Source organism: Balaenoptera borealis, assembly GCF_965194805.1.
Source record: "Balaenoptera borealis genome assembly, chromosome: 3".
Lineage (NCBI taxonomy): Eukaryota > Metazoa > Chordata > Mammalia > Artiodactyla > Balaenopteridae > Balaenoptera > Balaenoptera borealis.
In genome coordinates this window covers 117265488-117287036 of record NC_138866.1, presented here as the reverse complement: position 1 = coordinate 117287036, position 21549 = coordinate 117265488, and the positions used below count along the sequence as shown (strand labels likewise).

At 47.8% G+C, this 21549-nt stretch overlaps 1 protein-coding gene across 11 annotated transcripts in view; it reads right to left on the bottom strand.

The window, feature by feature from the left end:
• Positions 1–21549, bottom strand: part of PAQR5 (progestin and adipoQ receptor family member 5) — a 90911-nt gene that overhangs the window by 55242 nt on the left and 14120 nt on the right. The gene's annotated exons all lie outside the window — the stretch shown is intronic.

Below are 21549 nucleotides of genomic sequence, written 5' to 3'. Positions count from 1 at the left end.
GGGATCCTCCCGGAGCAGGGCTTGAACCCCGTGTCCCCTGCATTGGCAGGCAGATTCTTAACCACTGCACCACCAGGGAAGTCCCAGTATTAATTTAAAAATATTGTTTTTCCACTCCTAGTTCATAGAAATGTGTGTTCACAATCTTTGCATGCATCTTTGACAACAGTACTTCATAACACAGCCACTTTTTGGAGTCACCTAACACAGTTTAAACAAAATATTCTCATTTCCATCTAAGTTATTTGAAAGCTACACTTTTTGAAGCTGTGTTTGCTGTTATGACACTGTAGGCAATTTGCATTCAAACACTTCACAAAGACAGTGTGATGTGAAAATGTTAGTTTTAACCCATACCCCTGGGGTGGTGGTTCATTAGCATTTGAAAGGCAAACCTTAAGCTCACATTCCAGAGGCCACAACTTTGGTTCAGTTGGGGTTATTTTTGATCAACACCAGAGGGTTTACTAATTAGCCAGATGGATGCTGTCTCATTAGAGAAATGAGTAGAATTAGAGATATGTACACTGATGAGAAGTGTTGCCCGGGCACCCTCCCTCCTGCATGAGCAGAGGGTGCCCCAAAGTGGCTACCCCTCTGAATGAGCCCAGATGAGCCCATAAGGAGGATTCTGGGCTTGAACCCACAAGAAGTTCAGCTGACGCGTGCCACCAGACAGCTGTCACGTCAGCTCACACGAACTTTCAAGAAAGGTGCTTAAGAGCCCCTAAGAGGGTAGGTTGCAGGGACTTCTGCCAACAAAACAGGTCATCTTAATGTTTTTGTGCCCGCTTGCTGGAAAATATTTGTATAGGGGGAGGGGACGGGGGGGGGGGGGTGGGACTCAGCGTGAGACTCCCACTGTGCTGCGCCACCTGCCGGTCAGGTTGCAGGTCCTCTAGCCCTCATGGACCTCGAAGTACGGATAGGGCCTGAGACTGTATTTCCAGGAACTTCACATGTGATCGGCTGGAAGTCACACCACCGCTTTGTGTACCACCAAGACCGAAAAAAAATTGTCGCCAATTATAATCATGAGACAGCACTGACTGGAAATGAATCCTGATTTCAGAGCTGTTTTAATGTTTAAAAAAAAAAAAGTGCACATAGTAATTGATGAAATACAGTGAGGGTAAACGAGTGATTGGCTTGGGTCAGTCTGCATAGCTACTCTCTCCAGACCCACCACTCTGCTTTTTACAGGGATCATTAAAAGCTCCTTTACAACAAAACCAGTACTTGCAAATGGAAGACCAGATTCCTGGGAATAAATCTCAATCTGTATTACATATTTTGTCCTTCTCTCTTTTTAAATTGATTGTGTATGTCAGGTGTCTTCTGAAAGGATCCCAAACAAGCATTGACGGCGAGAGTTTCAGGTGACTGTGACTTCCTTCAAGCAGCCCATACAGCCCATTGTTCAAAACACAGGAACAGAGTGACCCTAAATAGGAAGAACTCTGGATGGACCCAGCTCCCTCTTTTCTGAAAAATATTATGTTGGAAAACATAAAATTCCTTGCTGGGCATACATAGCAAAGGCAAAGAATGCTGTCTGGTAGGGAATCTCTCCATTGCTTGCTTTTAGAAAACTACAAGCATGAGATCAGGAAGCTCCTGAGAGGTCATCTAGTCCAAATTACCAGCGGATGCATGGATGTCACGGAGGGCATTTCAGACAAGAGGTCATACATTTGACCCAAAGAAGTGAGGTTACCAGCAGGAGTTCCGGTTCCGTGAGAAGCCAGTGGGGAGTAAGTGGAGAGAGGACCAGAGTCACCTTTTGCCCCTACTCATCGGCCCATCCTAGGCTGGGTGGGCCCCAGAGCTGTCTGAACGCTGACTGGTCCTGATAAGGCCCCAGCTTCCTGGATGTGGCAGGAGGCTGTTGGCTAAGGGGCAGCTGCTGGTGAGGCTCGGGGTCTGAGTCACACTTCAGACCCTCTGCCTCCTCCAGGCCTGTCGAGATGTCCTTCACGGTAAACAGAAAACAGCCCTGAGCCCAGGAGGTGACCGGGCAGAATTTCCATCCCATCACTGTACCAGAGGACCACCAAAGGTCCTCAGTACCACAGAGGACTAATGTGCCCTTGGGGAAGAGGGTGGGAGGCAGAGCCTAGAAGTGGCCCCCACGCCACCTTCAGACGTGAAAATTAAAATCTTTTGAGTATCAAAGGACACTATCAAGAAACCAGTAAGAGCCCATCGACAGACGAATGGATAAAGAAGATGTGGTACATAAACGCAATGGAATATTGCTCAGCCATGAAAAGGAACGAAAGTGGGTCATTTGTAGAGATGTGGTTGGACCTAGAGACTCTCATACAGAGTGAAGTAGAACAGAAAGAGAAAAACAAATACCGTATGCTAACACATATATATGAAATCTAAAAAAAAAATGGTACCCATGAACCTAGTTGCAGGGCAGGAATAAAGATGTAGACACAGAGCATGGACTTGAGGACACGGGGTGGGAGGGCGAAGCTGGGGCGAAGTGAGAGTAGTATCGACATATATACACTACCGAATGTAAAATAGTTGGCTGGTGGGAAGCAGCCACATAGCATAGGGAGACCAGCTTGGTGCTTTGCGATGACCTAGAGGGGTGGGATAGGGAGGATGGGAGGGAGATGCAAGAGGGAGGGGATATGGGGACATGTGTATGCATATGGCTGATTCCCTTTGTTGTGCAACAGAAACTAACACAGTATTGTGAAGCAATTATACTCCAATAAACATCTATTAAAGAAAAAAGAGAGAGAAAAACAAATATCATATATTAACACATATATGTGGAATCTAGAAAAATGGTACAGATGAACCGGTTTGCAAGGCAGAAATAGAGACACAGATGTAGAGAACAAACGTATGGACACCAAGGGGGGAAAGCGGGGTTGGGGTGGTGGTGGTGGGATGAATTGGGAGACTGGGATTGACATGTATACACCAATATGTGCAAAATGGATAACTAATAAAAAAAAAAGAAAAAATATATTATATTGACAGATTTAAAAAAAGAAAGTAATAAGACAGCCCACAGAATGGGAGAAAATATTTGCAAACCACATATCTGATAAGAGACTAATATCCAGAATATATAAAGAGCTCCTACAACTCAACAACAAAAAAATCAAACAACCCCGTTCAAAAGGACTTGAATAGACCTTTCTCCAAAGAAAATATACAAATGGCCAATAAGCACACAAAAAGATGCTCAGCACCACTAGTCATTAGGAAAATGCAAATCAAAACCACAATGAGATACCACTTCACACCCATTAGGTTGGCTAACAAGTGTGGATGAGGATATGGAGAAATTGGAACCATAGTGCATCGCTGATGGCATTATCAAACGGTGTAACTGCTGTGGAAAACAGTAGGGTAGTTCTTCAACTGGTTAAACATAGAATTACCATATAATCCAGCAATTCCACTCCTCAGTATATATGCAAAAGAATTGAAAGCAGGGACCAAACAGATGTTTGTACACCCATGCTCGTAGCAGCATTAGTTACAATAGTCAAAAGGTAGAGACGATGTAAGTGTCCATCAACAGATGAATGGATAAGCAAGACGTGGTATATACATACAGTGGAATATTATTCAGCCTCAGAATGGAGTGAAATTCTGACACATGCTACAACGTGGATGAACCCTGAAACCATGCTAAGTAAAATAAGCCAGACACCAAAGGACAAATATTGTATGATTTCACTTATATCCGGTACAAAGTCAAATCCATAGAGAGAGAAAGTAGAATGGTGGTTGCCAGAGGCTAGAGGGAGGAAGGAATGGGGAGTAATTGTTTAATGGGTACAAGAGTTTCTGTTTGGGATGATGAAAAAGTTCTGGAAATGGATAGTGGTGATGGTTGCACAACACTGTGAATGTACTTTGTGTCACTGAATTGTACACTTAAAAATAGTTAAAATGTTAAAGTTTATCTTGTGTATATTTTACTGCAATAAAAAGTAGTAAAAAAAAAAAAAAGCATTGTGAGTTTTATAGTCTGCGCCATAACCTAGCTATGTTTGTATTAATATAAAATTTTATTTTCTCCAAATCTTCCAGAAAAAGTATAAATCACAAATATACATATTGTCTTAGTCCCTACAGGTTACTATAACAAAATACCATTACCCGGGTAGCTTATAAACAACAAATATTTATTCCTCACAGTTCTAGAGGCTGGAAGTTCAAGACCAGGGTACCAGCATGGCTGGACTCTGGTGAAGGCCCTCTTCCAGGTTGCAGACTGCCAACTTCGTGCTGTGTCCTCACACGGCAGAAGGGGCAAGGGGGCTCTCCTGGGCCTCTTTTATAAGGGCACTAAACCCATTCATGAAGGTGCTGCCTAATTACCTCCCAAATGCCCCACCTCCTAATACCAACACACTAGCGTTAGGATTCCAACATATGAATTCTGGGGGGATGTAAATATTCAGACCATAGCATGCATACACACACATATACATACAGAGAAATTATATACAACTTACTGCTGCAAAATCCCTCCTTCTTTGAGAAGCACAGACTAGTACAACCACCCTTAATCCTATTCTCATGATAAAGACCCCCAGATAGGAAATGACTTGTCTGAGGTCACTCAACGTAGGCTTGGCAAGGTCAGGATGAAACGAGGTCTGTAATGAACAGTGGGAACATATACATAGATGGACAACAGGATTTGAAAGACCAGCAGTCCCAATGCCAGTTCCGAAACCCACCACAGGGAGAGAAGAACCAAATCCCAGGAGAGTGAGCGGGTCTCTCCTTAGCTGGATGACTTGTACCTGAACTCCAGCCTGCCCACGGCCAGGGTCACATGCCCACCTCGGCAAAATACACACAACTTCCAGATAGCACTCTAGTAATTAAAACCACGATTACCGAGTCTGTTAATGCAGTGTTTTCCAAACTGAAGGTCACAACCTGTCAGTAGATCACAAAATCAATTTTGTGGATCATGGCTAGCATTTAAAAATAGAATAGTTTGCAAAATAAAAGAACAGAAAATATCAGTGTATTGCATAGGGTACAGATAAGTATCATTTTGTGATATTTCTGTTAGGTATGTTATGTATATTTGTGGTATTACATATGACCATATGTGTGTACTGGGTTGTAACATAAAAAGTATTTCTTTTTTTTTTAATTATTTTTTCCAGCTTTATTGAGGTATAATTAAAAATTATATATATTTAAGGTATAGAACTTGATTCGCTCTATATATTCATCATGAAATAATCACCACAATAAAGCTAATTAACATATACATCTCCTCACAGTTACCATATATTTTTTCACCATGTGAACACTTAAGAGATCTCCCCTCTTAGCAAATTTCAAGTGTACAATACTGTATTGTTAACTACAGTCTCAGTATTGCACAATAGATATCCAGAATTTATTCATCTTGCGTAACTGAAAATTTGTAGCCCTTGACAAACATATCCTCATGTCTTCTCTCCACCGCCCCGCCCAGCCCCAAAGGTATTTCTTCCTAAAAAGTTTCTAATGTCACAGGTCACCTGTACTGATTTGGGGGAGCTATGGCTTTTTTTCATATAGAGTCACACACACACACACAGTGACGTGTCCATGGAGTTTAGGGGGGCCCAAGGCTGCCAGGTATCTAGACAGAAGAATAGCTGGACCAGAAGCGCCCCCCTTGATATACTGTAACAAGCCCCCTAGCCGGCCTGAGCTTGATGGACGCTCGGAAAGTGGCGCGCCAGCCCCTCAGAGGATCCGCCCCCTCCCTCCGCAGGCCAGGAGTGGCTCCAAGCCGTGGGAAACAGCCGGACCCTCTGGGTGTGTCTACCAGTCAGTGAATGAGGGCCGCCTTCTTTCCAGAAAGCTGTTCCTGCCCGAGCTGCCCCACCCTGGAAGCTGGCCCCGTGGGCTGGGCAGGGCATCCCCTCGGGAGATGTGCTCCCGGGAGCCGGCTCTGCAGCCTCCCACGTGGGAGCACCTGCACACACAGCCCCACCCCGCGGACGCAGGGAGTGTGCCGCTCACGCAGACCCGGCTCTCCGTGGGGCCCGGCCGGGGGAAGGCCACCGGGACCCAGCAGGGCACTGCTAGTACCGCCACCTCTGTGGGCCCCCCAGAGTGAGCACGGGCTGGGGCGGGGCCGCTCCGACCCCAGGCCCTGAAACTCCTGGGGTCGCTCCACACTGTCTAGGCTTCAGGCCCGTCCCGGAGCCTCGAGCCTCAAGCATCGCACAGCAGGGCTCCTCCTGCAAGGAGCCTTCCCCAGACCGCGCCGCGCACCCCCTCTCGCTCCTTTCCCTGAGCACCTCTAGACGAAGTGAGGGAGTGGCAATCACAGACTCTGGGGTCAGGCAGACCTGGGCTCCAGTCCCAGCCTCTCTGTCCACTAGCTGGTGCCCCGGGGCATGTTGCCTAACCTCAGTGCGGGTCCCATCCCTCACGCGTGAGCTGCGGGAGGAGTGAAGCAAGCAACGTGCGTGGGCTCTTTGCATGGAACCAGGCCTGCAGCGGACACCTCAGTAACTGGCAATTATTATAACTAGCCCGGTTGCATATTGTTCTCTGATTCTTTTAGGTGTGGTTGTTTAGGCAGCCACAATTTAGACTCCTTGAAGACAGGGCCTGGATCTGTTTTTATATAAAAGAAGAGACCCAATAATAGCATGTTGAAGCATGTTGACTGTTCTACTCTGAGGTGGTCCATTGGGAATTCCCTGGCGGTCTAGTGGTTAGGACTTGGCGTCTTCACTGTGCCCGGGTTCAATCCCTGGTCGGGGAACTAACATCCTGCAAGCCGCGTGGCGCAGCCCAAAAACAAACCAAAAGAAGGGGTCCATTCATTCATGTGTCCATCCATTTATCCATGAAATGAGGCTGCTAGGTGCCGGCACTCCACTGAGAGCTGGGATGTAGGGTGTAACCACAAGCTACGCCTTGTGGGAGGCACACACAGAACAAGGGAGGCGCACAAACCAGTGACCCAGTGGGTTAGATGCTACGTGGATGATGGAAACAGTTCTGTGGAAGCATCTGGGGGAGGGGGGGGTGCTGTCAGGCTTGAGGAGAAGGTTAGGGTCAACTTTACAGAGGAGGTGACGTTTGTTTGGGGCGTAAGAGGCCAGAGAGGATCCGTCAGTTTGGAGAAGGCACAGCTGGCAGGAGGAACAGCTCGTGCAAAGGCCCAGAGGCATGTTACAGGAACAGCAAGTCACTGCTTCGGGCTCCGTCAGCAGAGTGGGAGGTGTGTGTCCTCTTCTGCCTAACTGGGGGCAGAGTTGGGCGGGTGCCCGTAGGAGGGACCCCAGGGTTGACATGGGGGCTGGGGGCGAGGGGTTGGGGGAAGGTCAGCTTCACTAGGGAGGTGTTTTTGATCTGTTTTCCCATACTTGCTTGCTCACCCGTTTTCCCACAGGAGGCAGCTGCTTGGGCGGGAGGGGAAGGGACAGGTGGGGGGAGCAGGGGGGCATTCTCTGGGGGCATCTCCTTCCCTGTTCCCTGGAGACCTCCGCTCACTCCTGCTAAAGATTCAAACATCCCACCACCCAGAGCTGTGTTTGTCCTCAACTTTCCCCTCTTTAAAACTGGACTTACTGGGACATCTCTTCTCCCTCCCCTCCGTGCAGCCACTGAAACTTGAGATTTACCCGGGTCTCTGTTGCTTGCCCCCTGCCCTCTCCCTGTCGTCAACTGCACCCAAAGCATTTTCCCTGGAAGCCCCAGACCCGGCCCATAAGCAAGCATTGACACAGGCTATAGTGAGTCCCCAAAGCATTCAAGCCCCTGCCCCAGGCACTGGGGAGACTCAGCCTTCTAGACTTCTTAGCCTTCTCTGAGGGCCTCAAGGAACTTACAGTCTGTTGGAGAGGTGAGAGGGACAGGAAACTGTCCATGACCAGGGATAGGGAGCTCCAAGGAGTCCAGAGAGGTGAGAAGACCTGCGTACAGGGCGGGGTAGAGACAATGCAAAGGAGGGGCGTAGTGGGAGGAGAGTGTGGAAAGCAGACTTAAATGGCATGACACTGCCATGATGGATACATGACAGTGTGCACTTGTGAAGGCCCGTAGAATATACAACACAAAGAGTGAACCCTAACATTAGTTAACAGTCATGTGTCAATATGGTTCATCACTTGTAACAGATGTACCACACTAACGCAAGATATTAATAATAGGAGAAACTGGGGGGGGAGGGAAGGGGCACTGGGAACCCTTTACTTTCTGCACAGTTTTTCTAAAAACCTAAAACGGCACTTACAAAAAAAGTCTATTAAGGAAAAAAAAAAACAACCTAGGCCAACGTTAAAAAATCAAGGGACCTCACGTAAAAACCTGGACTCCAGTTTCTCTTGACAAATCTAAAGATCTACAGCCCTGGGTCAAATTCGCCCATGGCAGCAGCTGGCTGTCCTTTCCTGTGGGGAAAGTGAGGGAAGCCTCTGAAGTTCATGGTAGTCCCCATGTGCCAACCAGGCCTGGCCGGGAGCTCTGCCTTTGGAGACCTGGTGATAAGGGTCAGGTTTCTGATCACAGGGGTCTCAGAGCGTCATGTCCCAAGGGCTGGGAAATGGTGACACCCATGAAGGGAGGGAGGAAGACCAGGGCAGTTTTCAGTCAAGTTGGATTCGCATAGATTGCAATTTAAAAATGTGACCACATTTTGGAGGAGAAGTCGAGGCTACATATCAATTTAGGAGGCAGAGACAGGTGACTTTCAAGGCACTTGAGGTTTCTCAAGGAGAGGAGCCACAGACAGAGGAGCCCAAGGAATGAGAAAAGCGTTCCTAGGACTGATGGGGCAAAACTAACAAAGTTGGGATGGGGAGGTGGGGCAGGGGCGGTGATATAAAGGATTTGCCCAGTACCTCAGTTTCCCTGGCAAGGCAAGGGTAGGAAAAGAGGTGACTGGGGCTTAAGGAGGATGGAGCTTGGGGCCAGCTGTTGTCGGGCAACATTGGGGAACCAGCCAGGAGAGAGGCGGGGAAGCGGGGAGCGGCTCCTGGTGGGCAGGGTGCTCATCCAATCTGCTTGGGTTAAAGTAGTCCCTGGGGCTGGAAGCAGAAATGGAGAGTGAACAGGAAGATGCTTGGTTAGTTACTCATTCACTCAGCATACATTTACTGAACAGCCACTCTGTGTCCAAGGCTACGGTAGGATGTGGGGATGGAGAAACGAATATGATGAATCCACCCCTTAAGAGCTCACATTTTAGGAGCTCGGTACTGACAACTGACACAGAGTACATCTGATGGTCAAACTGTAGTTAGAACCAGATGCTTCCAGGGGAACACAGAGGAGAGACATCACATTAGGGAGTCAGGAAAGACCTCTTGAAGAAACGAAGCTTGAGCTAAGCCTTGAAGAACAAACAGGAGGGCTTCCCTGGTGGCGCAGTGGTTGAGAATCTGCCTGCTAGTGCGGGGGACACGGGTTCGAGCCCTGGTCGGGGAAGATCCCACATGCCGCAGAGCAACTGGGCCCGTGAGCCACAACTACTGAGCCTGCGCGTCTGGAGCCTGTGCTCTGCAACGAGAGGCTGCAACAGTGAGAGGCCCGCGCACCGCGATGAAGAGTGGCCCCCGCTCGCCGCAACTGGAGAAAACCCTCACACAGAAACGAAGACCCAACACAGCCAAAAATAAATAAATAATTAATTTAAAAAAAAAAGAATCCGCCTGTCAACGTAGGGAACATGGGTTCGAGCCCTGGTCTGGGAACATCCCACATGCCGCGGAGCCACTAAGCCCGTGCGCCACAACTACTGAAGCCTGCGCGCCTAGAGCCCGTGCTCCGCAACAAGAGAAACCACCGCAATGAGTAGCCCCAGCTCACCGCAACCAGAGAAAGCCCATGCACAGCAACGAAGACCCAATGCAGCCAAAAATAAAAATAAATAATAAATAAATTTATTTTTAAAAAAAGAATAAACAGGAGCCCAGCAGCCACGGAGGAGCGAGCATTCTAAGCTGAGGGTGCAGCAGAAGCCAAGGCACGGAGGAAGGAAGAGCTGTCCATAGTTCAGTGTGGAGGTGGCATAGGGTGTGGAGTGGCAGGTGGCCAGGCGGAGCCTGGGAAGAGCCCAGATGAAGGCTCAGTGCGGACCCCGTCTGAGGCGGTGGGAATGAACGCACTGGAGGGGTGGGGAGCCAGGACTGGAAGTCTCAGGGATGGGAAGGGAAGGGAGGGTGGCTGGCGACCCTAGGTCAGGTAAGGAGGAGCGGATGCAGGCCACTTTCAAACCCGGGCTCCATCATTTACTGTGTGCCCTCGGGCAGATTACTTAACCTCTTCAATTTGAATTCTCTTATCAGCTAAATGAGGATAATAAAAGTATTGATGGCTCTTGTGAGAATGAAAAGCCATGGTGTCTACCAGAGAACACTACTGCATCCTAAACCATCTCAATTCTGCATTAATGCTCCTTCATGCTGCTTCTGTGTTGGTTTATAATTCTGCTTGAAAATGGATTGTTTCCCCTTGTCTCTGACCCACCTCCCTGGCTGGAGCTTAGGCTAATGGGTGTGCCACACGTGGGGCGGGGTTGCCATGGTGACCTCCTGTGCAGCGTGAAAGGAATCTTTCTTTTGTTCCAGCTATCCCAGCTATTCTAGATATTTACTGCTAGGCAATTATTGCACATCTAAAAAAAAGCTGAATGATACTCTTTAGCACGTTGTAGAGAAAAACTGGAAACAATCCAAATTTCTGGCAATAGAGAGCTGGCTGGGTAAGTTATGGTACATCCATGTAAAATTGTACTGTGGGCTATAAAAATGTTACAGATCTGTGGTTATGGACAGGAAACGGTGTCATGACATGCTATTAAATGAAAAAAGCAGCTTATGGAACAGCATAAATCTTGTAATGCCATCGATATAAAACTGTGTTCCATTTAAGTGCTTGTATTTACGGACAGAAAAGTGTTTGAAAGGATTCCGCAAAGTGTTCACAGTTGTTCTCTCTAGATGGTAGGGTTTACCTCTTGGGATTTGCTTTATTCTCTCGCTTCTACTTTTCTATAACATTAGAGTTTGCCCACAATGAGCATGTGCATTACTATTTATTTATGTATTTGTTAATTCATTTTCTTTTTTTTTTTTTTACCAAAGCGCCAATGCCATTAAAAGGAAATAAATGAATGAGTCCTCCAACCGTTGGCCAGTCTTGGATAAACTAGCTATGCGAGCCAGCCCAGCCAGGGGTTGCAAATATTGGCATTTCCTCATGAGACGCTCTCGTCTCAAGCCTTCCTCCACGCGCCCCCGGCCTGCCTGCTGGCCCAGGGACAACGCTGGCTTTGCAGTCCCCCATTCAGGGTCGCTGGGGCCCAGATTCCAAAGCCAAATAGCTGACACGTTTTGGAAAAGCCACCGCCTTTCCCCAAGCCGAAGGCCTTAGGGGGCTCCCTCTGTGCCGGCCATGGTGAAGGGGGAGGGGGACGGGTGCCCTGCATTGGGAGCGCCGGAAGGTCATCAGTAGTAGACACACAGTGAGCCCGTTCTGCGTGCAGGGCACCGTGCTCGCCCTGGAGGCGCAGGGAGGTCCAGGCCGACACAGGCTGCCCCCAGGGGAGGGGCTCCAGTCTAGCGGAGGCCCCGCCCCACGAAGGGCCAGGAACTCCAAGTAACTTCAGAGTTCCTGCAAGGCTCCCAGACTCATGGTCCACACCTTAGGCTCCTACCACAAAACTGTGGGGTCCCTTCTGGAAGGCCCCAGAGGCCCCTGCTCCTTGTAAGGCATATCCTCGAGCCCGCAGTAGCCTCACCCGTCCCCAGCCTTGAGACACCCCCGACGCCCACCACCCATCACTGCCCTCGCACGCACCGGGCTTTCACACTTCCATGCTTTTGCCCTTGCCGACTACTCGGGGAGAGACACCGCTCCCTCCACGCTCTCTTCTTGACGGAATTCTACCCATTGCTCCAGGCTATGCTCAATACCACCTGCAAGGGTCTATATCATGCCCTTTGCAAACTTCACGGTGAAATGAGCTCTGGCTCCCCTCAAGACTGGCCCAGTCTGTCTTGTTCACTGCTCTGTCCGAGGTGCCCAGCCCAGGACTGGGCCCGGCGTCACTGTGGAATGAACACATGTTTACTGAATGACTGAACGATTCTGCCGTCCACTGCACTCTGAAACCTAGAGACAGGGTCTGGCCCACTTGTCTAGAAACTTCCACCCAGTGGTTGCAGGCTCTGTTGGTGAATCCTGCACTTCCATGCCAAATGGTCTCTTTTGCTTGGTCTAAAATTTTTATTTCAGAATTTTTTTTTTAAACATCTTTATTGGAGTATAATTGCTTTACAGTGTTGTGTTAGTTTCTGCTGTATTTCAGAATTTTTAAGATCTGAAATCTCAAACCAACTGTGAAAAAAATGTATGAGACAACTGGGAAAATCTGAACATGGGATTTTTTATGATAACAAGAAATGATCAATTTGTAAGATATAATAATAGGATGATGGTTACATTTTTTAAAGGGCCCTTTTCACTTAGTGATGTATACTAAGTAGTCACAGAAGAGATGAGATGATGTCTTGAATCAGCTTCAAAAGAATCTGGCAGGAGCAGGGTGTATGGGTAGGGGTATAGGTGAAACAAGGTTGGCCATGAGTTGATAATTGTTGAGGCCAGGCATGGAAATTCATTATACTAATCTCTCAATTTTGGTATGTTCTTAAAAGAAGACAATCACAATGTAAACAAAAACAAAAAACAAAAAAAAACACTGAAATGTGAAATATGTCTTAAGGCCTTTTCAGACATCGCACGGCAGTAGACAAAGCAAAATGCTGTTGCAAGAATAATTATTACTCTATTCACAGACTTTCCTAACGTGTGGAATATCAACATGACACTTTTGAAACTGACACAGGAAGTGTTGCATCAGAATCTCCGTCTGAACAAGGTAAAACTAAAGGACTTAAGGACAAATCGGAAATGCTTTAGAAACAAAAACTATGGCTCCTTATAAATAAAAGACTGCAGTCCCAGAAAAAAAAGCCAAAAGGCCTTGTCAGTGGAAAATGTTCGAAGATATCTCACAAATATATCTTCTTACCATTCCCCAACTAGGGTAGAGTCAGGGAAATCTTTTTCTAGAAAATGTTACAGATAAAAAATACTTCTGACATAATTATACAGCCAACTTTGATTTTAAGATTCTCCTCTAAAAGGGATCAAATAATCGATCTTACATTTTTCATGACTAGATTTTATGCTTTGGGGTTTGTTTTGTTTTGTTTTTATTAAATTTATTGGAGTATAGTTGCTTTACAATGTTGTGTTAGTTTCTTGCTGTATAGCAAAGTGAATCGGTCATATGTATACATATATCCACCCTTTTTTAAGATTTTTTTTTTTTAATAAATTTATTTTATTTTTATCTTTGGCTGTGTTGGGTCTCCGTTGCTGCACGTGGGCCTTTCTCTGGTTGTGGCGAGCGGGGGCTACTCTTCGTTGTGGTGTGCAAGCCATTGTGGTGGCTTCTCTTGTTGGGAGCACGGGCTCTAGGGACACAGGCTCAGTAGTTGTGGCTCACGGGCTCTACAGCTCAGGCTCAGTAGTTGTGGTGCACAGACTTAGTTGCTCCTTGGCATGTGGGATCTTCCCGGACCAGGGCTCGAACCCATGTCTCCTGCATTGGCAGGCGGATTCTTAACCACTGCGCCACCAGGGAAGCCCCAGATTTTATGTTTTTGAAGTGTGTAGATTTCAATGTTTTGAATACTTCATTTTTGTTTATCTGTTAATATAGACCAGAATTACAAGGTCTGTTTTTATAAGTTTACATTTACTTGAGGTTCCAAAATGTTACACATTTTTTGTCTTTAAAGTTATTAAATACTTACTTTTACTGATTTAAACTTTTAAATACCTTCTTATAAAATACAAAGACGGAGCCTCATCCACCAGAGGGCAGAGAGCAGAAGCAAGAAGAACTACAATCCTGCCGCCTGTGGAACAAAAACCACATTCACAGAAAGATAGACAAGATGAAAAGGCAGAGGGCTACGTACCAGAGAAAGGAACAAGATAAAACCCCAGAAAAACAACTAAATGAAGTGGAGATAGGCAACCTTCCAGAAAAAGAATTCAGAATAATGATAGTGAAGATGATCCAGGACCTCGGAAAAAGAATGGAGGCAAAGATCCAGAAGATGCAAGAAATGTTTAACAAAGAGCTAGAAGAATTAAACAACAAACAAACAGAGATGAACAATACAATAACTGAAATGAAAACTACACTAGAAGGAATCAGTAGCAGAATAATTGAGGCAGAAGAACGGATAAGTGACCTGTAAGACAGAATGGTGGAATTCACTGCTGTGGAACAGAATAAAGAAAAAAGAATGAAAAGAAATGAAGACAGCCTAAGAGACCTCTGGGACAACATTAAATGCAACAACAGTTGCATTATAGGGGTCCCAGAAGGAGAAGAGAGAGAGAAAGGACCCGAGAAAATATTTGAAGAGATTACAGTCAAAAAATTCCCTAACATGGGAAAGGAAATAGCCACCCAAGTCCAGGAAGCACAGTGAGTCCCATAGAGGATAAACCCAAGGAGAAACACTCCGAGACACATAGTAATCAAATTGGCAAAAATTAAAGACAAAGAAAAATTATTGAAAGCAGCAAGGGAAAAACGAAAAATAACATACAAGGGAACTCCCATAAGGTTAACAGCTGATTTCTCAGCAGAAACTCTACAAGCCAGAAGGGAGTGGCATGATATACTTAAAGTGATGAAAGGGAAGAACCTACAACCAAGATTACTCTACCCAGGAAGGATCTCACTCAGATTCGATGGAGAAATCAAAAAGCTTTACAGACAAGCAAAAGCTAAGAGAATTCAGCACCACCAAACCAGCTCTACAACAAATGCTAAAGGAACTTCTCTAAGTGGGAAACACAAGAGAAGAAAAGGACCTACAAAAACAAACCCAAAACAATTAAGAAAATAGTCATAGAAACATATATATCGATAATTACCTTAAACGTGAATGGATTAAATGCTCCAACCAAAAGACACAGGCTTGCTGAATGGATAGAAAAACAAGACCCATCTATATGCTGTCTACAAGAGACCCACTTCAGACCTAGGGACACATACAGACTGATGGAAAAAGATATTCCATGCAAATGGAAATCAAAAGAAAGCTGGAGTAGCAATACTCATATCAGATAAAATAGACTTTGAAATAAAGAATGTTACAAGAGACAAGGAAGGACACTACATAATGATCAAGGGATCAATCCAAAAAAAAGATATAACAATTATAAATATATATGCACCCAACATAGGAGCACCTCAATACATAAGGCAACTGCTAACAGCTATGAAAGAGGAAATCGACAGTAACACAGTAATAGTGGGGGACTTTAACACCTCACTTACACCAATGGACAGATCATCCAAAATGAAAATAAATAAGGAAACAGAAGCTTTAAATGACACAATAGACCAGATAGACTTAATTGATATTTATAGGACATTCCATCCAAAAACAGCAGATTACACTTTCTTCTCAAGTACGCACGGAACATTCTCCAGGATAGATCACATCTTGGGTCACAAATCAAGCCTCAGTAAATTTAAGAAAACTGAAATCATATCAAGCATCTTTTCTGACCACAACGCTATGAGATTAGAAATGAATTACAGGGGAAAAAAGGTAAAAAACACGAACACATGGAGGCTAAACAATACGTTACTAAATAACCAAGAGATCACTGATGAAATCAAAGAGGAAATCAAAAAATACCTAGAGACAAATGACAATGAAAACACGACGATCCAAAACCTATGGGCTACAGCAAAAGCAGTTCTAAGAGGGAAGTTTACAGCTATACAAGCCTACCTCAAGAAACAAGAAAAATCTCAAGTAAACAATCTAACCTTACACCTAAAGGAACAAGAGAATGAAGAACAAACAAAACCCTAAGTTAGCAGAAGGAAAGAAATCATAAAGATCAGAGCAGAAATAAATGAAATAGAAACAAAGAAAACAATAGCAAAGATCAATAAAACTAAAAGCTGGTTCTTTGAGAAGATAAACAAAATTGATAAACCACTAGCCAAACTCATCAAGAAAAAGAGGGAGAGGACTCAAATCTATAAAATTAGAAATGAAAAAGGAGAAGTTACAACAGACACCGCAGAAATACAAAGCATCCTAAGAGACTACTACAAGCAACTCTATGCCAATAAAATGGACGATCTGGAAGAAATGGACAAATTCTTAGAAAGGTATAACCTTCCAAGACTGAACCAGGAAGAAACAGAAAATATGAACAGACCAATCACAAGTAATGAAATTGAAACTGTGATTAAAAATCTCCCAACAACAACAACAACAACAACAAAAACACGAAGACGTACTTTAGTATTAGGTGATAGACATAATAAGACGGCCCTGGCTGTTTTACTCCAGTGAAACTATTTCCACACATTGTAGGAGCTGGACAGGTGGGTGTTGGGCACCTAGCCCAGTGGTTCTCAACTCTGGATGCACCTTAAAACTACCCAGGGAGTTTTTTGGGTTTTTTTTCAAGAGACAAAATTTAATATATGCACACAGTTTTATATATAATGCAGCATCACACCATGTAGGGCATTTACTCTTATTTTATACATTCAGATATGTTTGAAACACTTCTTAAGGCTACAAAACAACATAGAAAAATAAACAGGAATGTATTCAACACTTAAAAAAGTGATATGATAAAGAATATAAAGTACTATTTTCCTAGGGAGTTTGAAAACATACTGATGCCTGGACCCACTACTCAGTTAACTGAGGCCTCAGAAGATCAGGGAGCGAAGCAGGAGCCCAGGTGACTCTACAGCACAGCCAGGGTGAGGCCGCTAAGATTCTAGGCCAAGGCGAGAGCTGAGCTGGTCCTCCACTGAGCCCTGGAGAATCAGGACCAGGGTGCGTAGGCTACACAGCCTGTTGGCCTCCAGGGTGGGTGCAGCAGGCAGTTCCCTCCCCCAAGGTTGGGAAAGGGTGAGTCCCTGCCAGGCTGATGGAAGGTGAACCAGGCCCTGACTGTGGGTGCTCCCCTCCCCCCAACAGGAAATGTCAGGCTGCTGGGGAAGGCACGATCCTATCTCCACCCTCCTCCCAAGCTGCTAATCTGATCAGAAACTTAAAGTCTGAGACAAGGCTGTCAGCCTGTGAGACGGAGCCCAGACCACAGGAGGAAGGAAGGCAGGGAGACCCAGTGAGGGCTCCGGGCAAGGGTGAACGCCTTCCCACATCCTGGGGAAGCAGCCCTGGAAGCCTGGAGGAGGCCATGCAGAACCAAGACACCCCCGCCCCCCACATGGGAGCTTCTGGGAGGCAGGTGTCAACTCCAGCCACAGAGGCAGGGCCCAACGAGGGTCCCCCAACGAGGAAGGGCCGCTCTACGCGCACTGAGCTCCCCACCCGGAAACTGTCCAGGTGGGGTCTGGGGTGCTGACTCTGGGGAGGGGGTGAAGTTAGGGATAGAGGCAGGAGCCTGGAAAAGCACTCTAGCAGTAAGTCCCAAACCCAACCATGCATCCAAATAACCCAGGGGCCGTGAACGCAGAACCTACTGGGTAAGTCCACCTCACGCTTTTTCAATCCGAACCCCCAGTGCGGGAGCCTGGGAATCATCCCCAGTATCAAGCGCCGGTGGGGATTCCCGCGCATGGCCCAGGCGGGAAGCAACTGCCCTGAGCTCCTGGGATCGGTCACCTTCACGTGGCCCAGAATCCACTGTGCACTGAAGGAGGTTAGGTTCGAATCCACATCGCTCGGTGAGCAGGTGCTGCAGCCCCAGGTCCCTGGTGAGCAGGGGATAGGAAAGCACGGCCACCCGCACAGAGAATCCCTTCTTTCTGAGAAACCAGACATGTCCAGTAGTGAAACCATGAGGGAGCGACAGGAGGGAGGGAAACAGACTTCTCCAAGGGACCACCAGCCTCCTGGACACACCCACCTGGGCGATTCCTAGGTGCCTCGAATGCCACACATCCGCAGGTGAGGCATCACCCATCCAGCCACCAGATCATGCCTCTGTACTTAGTACACACCATTCCCTCGGCTTCGAGATGCCTTTGCCCTCACTCCGTGTCTGCCCGGAAAGTTCCACCTCATCCTTGCCCGAGCCCCACTTCATCAGGCTCCAGTGCCCCTCACCTGCCCACTGCCCCCAGGTCCTCGGGGCCTCCCTGCCACACCTCAAGCTGTGTGGGTACTCCGGGAGCATGTCCAACCCCACCTTGCCCACTGCTGGGTCCCCGGAACCAAGCACTGCCCCTGACATGGCAGGGAGCACTCAGAAAAGACCTGCCCGATGGCCCCGAGGAGCCCAGAAAAGGGACCCAGAGCAAGGATGTCAGGACAGTCAGTGAAGGCCCCTGGGGGGAGGCAGCGCTAGAAGTGGACCCCAAATGAGGGGTAGTACTTGCTCCGGCAGAGAGGAGGGGAAAGGAGATGAGCTTTAGAGCAAAGACCCCGCGCGGGGAAATGGGCTGGCTGCGAACAGGGAGGCCTGCTGGTGCTGAATTCAGACACGAGAGATGGGAGGACGGCAGGGGGCAGGGAGGGGGGGGCACAGGAGCCCCTGGGTGCACCCCTCCTCCCAGCCATCAAGCTCAGCGTGACCTCCTCAGATGATCTGCATCCTGAGAAGCTTTCCTGGCAATCATTAACTCTGAGCTTCACCCACTAGGACTGGGGGGAATTATTTACTGATCTAACTGGCAAGTGAGCCATTTCATGTAATTATTACCCAAAGAACACACCCCACAAGCAAGGGGGAAATGGTCTGGGGCAGCCAAGGAGCCAGGGAGGTGTGAACTGGCAGGAGGAAGGAGGTCACATGGACCGGGCAGGGGACTGGCATGTGCCCAGACCTTCAGCGGAGACTAGAGGACATTGGGGGTCAGAGAAGGACATGGGGCCCAGAGGGGGAAGGGGAAGGACACAGGGCCCACATGACTTTACAAGTGGCCCCATAGCCAATGAGGAGTTCAGACAGTGGGGTGGGGGGTGCAGGGGCAGCTCTGTAACATACAGTTATTCCCATCGGTGATGAGTGAGTCTGGGCCCTGGAGTCAGGTGGACCTGGCTTTGAGTCCTGAGGTCTCTCTAGGCCTCACTTTCCTCCTCTGTAAATGGCGATGATGGCATTGATTTGAAATCCCTCTTTCTGAGCACTTGGTCTATTCCAAGACCCTTATGGGCATTTTACACCCCACTGAATTTTCACAATCTGCCTCCGGGTGGGTGCTTTTATAATCCCCAGAGTGACTACGCCATTGGTCTGTCTCGAGCATTAACAAGAGCCCATGTGTAAGGCCCCGGTGCACAGCAGGCGTGCAGAAAGTCACCTGCCCGTACGACATTGTTATGACAGAGGATGTTCTTCTGCTGGGCTGCCGCAGGCTACAAGGTAGACCGCAAAACAGATCCTCCTTCCTCCTCGCTGCCACGGTATTTTTCCTGCTAACCAACGTCAGAGGCAACACATTTCACAATATTTGAAGGCAACGGTGGATTAAGAGCCCCAGTGGCTGAAGTGTGACACAAGGTCATTACTCTAGTATTATTAAGCACAGGCTTTTTTTTTTAAGGGCTGAGGAAAAATGCATTATTCAAAACCCCATGAAGAATGGGAATAATAGTTGCCTTCAAATCAGCCCCCAAGAAGGAGCAGCCAGAGCTCGGGAAGTTGTAAACAGTTAACCCTGCCCTGCCGGAGCCTCTGCTGCCAGACCACCTCTGAGGCTTCCGGCTGGCCTTGCACCCCTGCCTGGAGGCCGGCCCAGAACCCGAGAGGGCCCACCAGAGGCAGCAGCGTGGGATCAGCAAGCAGGCGACAGTGGGTGCGGACTCTGGCTGCAGCCGTCCCTGGCCATCCCTTCCTGACCCTCAAAGCCCCACCTGTTGCTGGTTTCTGTGGGCAGTGATTCACTCTGCCCAGGCATGGAAAGCTGGACCTCTGTACGAAAAGTGAGAAAGGAAAAAATCATTTCCATGATTAAAACACCTCTCCCAATCACGTCCCCACGGTGTCCCACAGAGCCCTGGGAAGCAGGAAGTACCATCAAGGTGGAAACACGCCTGGAGATAGGTCCCTTTATTTCTTGGCCCAGGAATGTCAGACTGCACTGGCATCTACACAAGGAGGTGGCAAAATGGTCACCTCTGCAGTTTGAGTCAAGGGCTACCTCCATACTATGAGGCTAGAAATTTTACCATTAGAGATTCATTTCTTTGGGCCTTTAAGGAAGGGCCTGAGGAACATGCTGATACTCTGGGGAGAGGAGAGGTGTCATGGGGAGTAGCGGAAATTATCGGAGGAATTTTTTCTCCCTCTTACTTTTCATGCCGAGTCCCTGATCTTCCTTCCTGCACAAAGTGAATTCATTTCCACGCTAACTAGTGGCAGCTGGCACTTCAGGGGGATAAATCCGAGCATGAGGGGTGAAATGAAGGGGCAGAGAACCCAGCTGTGTAGTGTCCATCATAAACAGTTTGTGGGAAGAGAGCACTGGACAAGGAGTCAGAAGACCTGGTCAAGTCTGACTGAGCTGCCCTGGGTGGCCCAGGTGACCCCGCATGAGCTGCGTGACCTTCTGGGCCTCAGTTTCCAAATCCCAGTGTGAGAAAGCGGAGGTGGTGATACCTGCCAGTACCAGGAAGCGCTAGGGGAACAGTGCGAAGGCACGGCTGGGCACCACCAAGTGTGTGAAACCCTTTGGCTCTCCCAGAGCAGGGATCACCTAGCCCCACAGAGACCCTGCCCAGACTCTGTCCTCCTCACACCGGCGGGATACATGAACTGAGCCCGGGAGCCCAAACAAAGCTGACTTGCATGGAACAAGGCCCACTTTATCAGGACAGGCGTTTTCCCTTTGAAAGTCAAATCTGAGGCCTTCGAACAAGGAGGGGTATTCACAGCACACCCAGGTCGGTGGGGTGGAGGCCCGGGCAGAGGCTGCCTCCCTTTCCCTTCCCCTCCCTCCCTGGCCCGCTGCCTGTGAGAGCCTGACCACTGGACTTCACTTCCTCAGACTCCCCTTATGTTCTTTCAGGCCCTGATGGAAATCTGAAGGGTGGTAAGCAAAGACTTGATCATTAGAAAGAGCCTACAAGGTACCTAAAGGTCAAAACTGATACTTCCAGAAGAGAAGTCAGGTGTTAAACCGGGGCCCAGAGATGTTAGGAGGCCTGCTCAGGGTCACCCAGCGAGGTGGTCCTAGGGTAAGTCCAGAAGCCCCCAGCCTTGCTAAGGGACAACGTAGAAGCAACATTCTAGCAGCTGGGCACCCGCTGGACTCGGAGGAACTGTCCCTGGGAGGACGGTGAAGATTAAACCAAACCAGACCAAGAGTGGGGAGGGAGGAGGGCAACAGCCACTTTCCCTTCTTCCCGAATCCCACCCCCCGCCCCGCCCCACCTCATGCTTAAGCCAGATGTTTCGTCATCCTTCAAACAATTGCTTTTTTAAATCACAACTTTTCTTAAAGCATCGGTCAGGTTCTAGAGAGGATGTGTACCAAAAGCATCTAAGAAA